General features: G+C 47.2%; 1 pseudogene; it reads right to left on the minus strand.

Moving 5' to 3' along the window:
* Positions 1 to 2,120: 2,120 nt before the first annotated feature.
* Positions 2,121 to 2,273, minus strand: LOC115032539 (annotated as a pseudogene).
* Between the last annotated feature and the right edge of the window lie 1,834 nt (positions 2,274 to 4,107).

A 4,107-nucleotide genomic window follows, 5' to 3' on the forward strand; every position in this document is an offset into this window, starting at 1 on the left:
TCAGCCATCCCTCCCAAGATGTGATAGTTAAATCCTACTTGGCTTTTTCTTTCGGGAAACCAAGGATCTCAGGGCAGGATTACTCTTTTCACCTCCCCCATCAGCTGCCCCACCAGTCCTGACTGAATGAAGAGTCCATTTGTCTACTTCATCTACGCAATGGCTCTTTTTAACAGGACATCAGCTACCTCCTTTCCAGGGGATTCTGTCCTGGTTACATTAGTGTGTGTATGGTTTGGGGAGAATTTGACATAAGCCACAGTTACCTGGGAAGAAGAACCTAAATTGAGAAAATGCCTCTATCAGGTTGCTTATAGGCGCGTCTGTGTGGCATTTTCTTGACTGCTGATTAATGGGAGAGGATCCATCATCCCACTGTGGGTAGTGCCACGCTGGGCAGGTGGTCCTGGATAGATAAGAAAGCAGGCTGAGCAAGCCAGTAAGCAGTGTTTCTCCAAGGCCTCTGTTTTAGTTTCTGCTCCTATGCATCTGCCTCAAGGTCCTGCCCTGACTTCCTTCCATGAAGGACTTTGACCCAGAAGCTAGACTTTGACCCTTCCTCCTGAAGTTGCTTTTGGTCATGGTGTTTATCACAACACTAGGAACTCAACTAGGGAAGGGTCTTCAGCCTCACCTCCCTTATAGCAGCCAGCGAAAGAATACAGCTTGCCACTGCTCCTCACTGGACACATGTTTTGAAGACACACACACACATGCACACACACGCGCACATGCACACACACACACGCACATGCACACCAGCTTTCTGGGGTGTTTCCTTGGAAAATAAATTGTCCCCTGAATGACTTTCATAAATGGATGTTTCCCTCCCACTCACCTCCATCCATCTTGCTGCAGTCCCGTGTCCTTCCTCTTGGTCTGCCAGGGCAGTGGGCATGGAAAAGCCTCTTCTTGACTTGCTGCTTCCACACAGCTCACCTGGCATCGATCCGCCTTTCCAGATGTTTTTTTCCCAGAGAGAGTATGCCAGAGGCCATTAGAAAGGCAGGGGTGAGCTGCCTTTCTAAACGGACGGATTTCCCATCTTCTCTATGAGCTCTTGCAGCCATTAGTTTCTGTCTCTTTTTGATTCTCCTGCCTCAGGGTAAGTGCAAAGTTGAGCTAGCCACCCCCATCTCCACCAACCCTGCATAATTACTCTAGTGAAAGAGAGAGCTGGGCAGACACTCTTCAGGTAGCGTGGCCATCAGTCACCGGGTGTCCGGCATCAACTGTCATTACTGTGATGAATTGCTTTCAGGTTCCCTTTACCAGCAGCGGGGCAGCAGGGAGAAGTTGGCGGGGAGTCCCTACTGTGTTCACCTCCTGTTGGCATTTTAAAGCAAAAGGGCCCTAGCATGGCATGCTTGAATTTTTCTTTTAGAAATAAGGGTAACAAGTAGTGGAGGGGGCAGGAGACGCTGCAATGGAAGATTTGAACAGCTCTCAGCCCATCTTAATCTGTCTGGTCACTAAGGTTATAGAGTTTAGGGCTCTGGTGATCAAAACCTGTTCTGGCCAGGCACTGCTCAAGGGTGGACGAAGACAGAGGAGCCTAAAATAACAGCCTGAGGAGTGGAAAGTGAGAGAGGGGGGTGGAGTGGTGTTCCCCAGTCCAGAATGAGGGTCCAGACTCTGAATATTGTATGTCCTCTCCAGCCATGGATTCCACCCAGAGGTGGGGATGGAGCTCTGTGGTGGGATACTTCTCCAGTATGCTCAAAGGAACTAGAACCCCGGCACTACAAAAAAGAAAAAACAAATCAACAAAAAACCCCATGGGTTTCACCTACGTCTGACAGGCAAGCAAGAGATATTTTTGCCAGGCTCTGTGATATGAATTTTATATGTTATATTAGATTTTCATTGTTGACAAATTCCTGAGGAAAAAAGTGAAAAAGGGAGGGAAGACTTTTCTGACTCACATTTTCAGACGCTGTTTGAGAGTCACGCCCATTCCATAACTCAACACTCTTGGCCTCCAAAAGGCCACGGCTTGTCTTATAATGCGAAATGCTCTCAGTTGCTCCCTAAGGTCTCAATAGTTCCAACATTGCTCAAGGTTTAATTTTATTTCAGGCAGCACATATCTTTAAGCCCCACACTCAGGAGGCAGAGGCAGGGGAATCTCTGAGTTCAAGGGCAGCCTGGTCCAAGAGCAAGTTCCAGGATAGCTAGCACTATACAGAGAACCCCTCTCACAAATAATAATAATAATAATAATAATAATAATAATAATACACTTGATCTTAGCCAAAAGGCCGAGAAGCGATAATAATAATAATAATAAATAGTTTAATTTCAAAGTCTCTGAAAGTCAAGACAAACCCTTAGCTTTGAGTCCCTGAAGAATTAAAAACTCAGGTCCCACATTTTTAACACTCAAAAGGTTAACAGTCTTTTGCTTGTTTTTGTATATGTATGTGTGGTGTGCATGCATTGTATATATTATTGCATGCACATGTGTGGGTGTCCCTTGAGGAAGGCTTTCTTACTGAACACAGAGCTCATTAAGTCCAGCTAAGTTCAGCCAGCCAACCTGGCCCCAGGGATGCTCTGCCTCTGCCTCCTGCACTTTAGGCAGCTGCTACACCTGCCCAGCTTTTATGTGGGTTCTGGGGATGAGAACTCCAGGCCCCACACTTGCATGGTAGGGACTTTACCCACGGAGCCACCTCCCAGCCCACATTTCTGTTCTGAAAGGGAGAAATGGGAACACAGAAAGTAAGACCACAACCACAGCAGACCAGAGTAATATGCACAGTGTGAGCTCCGATGGGCGGGGACGTCTTCATTCCTATGGCCAGTAGCAGCAGACCCTGCTGTCTGTTGGGCTGACTCTGATTGCTGCCTTGACTTTCCTTGGAAAGTGTCCCACAGTGCTGACGTATCTGGTACCCTGGAGTCCCCATTTCATCCTCATATGTACTTTCACAACTCTCCACACCACCTCAGGGGCTGTCTCCCTGGGAATCGGATACAGGTACACATTGCCTGTTTCTCTAGGCTTTCCTTTGAAACCTGAGTGCAATCTTCTGTTACTCCACAACTCTTATGTTCTAATTGCCTTCAAACTGAACACTCCCTGGATGATGCCAGGATCTGATGGAGGGGGGCTGTAACCTTCCCCTCCCCCATGCATCCCCGAGGGCCTGGAGGGCCCATCATGATGAGAAATGAATCCTGGGGAAACAAGCTCCTAGGGGTCCCTGAGGTACCATCTTCTGAAGGGAAAGCCTTTGGTTTATAATTTTATGCCCCGAGAAGGATGGTGTTGTGGTTTAAATGAGAAATATCCCTATAGGGTCTTGTATTTGAACATGTGGTCCCCAGTTGGTGCTGTCTGGGGGAGGGTATGGAATCTTTCAGTGTCACTAGATGTGGGCTTGGAGGGCTTCTAGCCTGGCCCCATCTCCCGCTTGCTCTCTCTGCTTCCTGTGTGGATGACAACTGTGGTCAGACAGCTTCATGTTCCAGCTGCCGTGCCATCTCCACTGCTATTACAGACTCTTGCTCTCTGGATCTGTAAGGCAAAATAAACTCTTGCTTAACTCATTAGTTGCTTTTGGTCATGGTATTTTATTACAGCAACAAAAAATACAGATGGGATCTGGCTAATTCTTGAAACATTCTCATGGTATCACCCTGGTGGCCCCAGTATGATGTACTTCTTTATAGGGGCACTGATCTCTTTAATAACTGTACCCTTTTTGTCTATAGTATTTAACACACCCCATTTTAGGGTTTTTTGCTGTGAACAGACACCATGACCAAGGCTACTTTTATAAGAACAACATTTACTTGGGGCGGACTTAGAGGTTCAGAGGTTCAGATCATTATCATTGAGGCAGAAGGATGGCAGCATCCAGGCAGGCATGGTACAGGAGTGGTGAGAGTTCTCATCTTCATCTGAAGACTGCTAGCCACATAGACTGGCTCTTATGTGGTTAGGGGGAGGGTCTCGTTGCTCAAGCCCACAGTGACACATTTCCTCCAACAAGGCCACACCCACTCTAACAAGGCCACACCTCTTAATAGTTGCCACTCCCTGGGACAAGCACATTCAAACCACCACACTGCTCAAACTGCAAGCTTTTTTTTTTTTTT

The sequence above is a fragment of the Mus caroli genome, chromosome 1 (genome assembly GCF_900094665.2).
Source record: "Mus caroli chromosome 1, CAROLI_EIJ_v1.1, whole genome shotgun sequence".
NCBI lineage: Eukaryota > Metazoa > Chordata > Mammalia > Rodentia > Muridae > Mus > Mus caroli.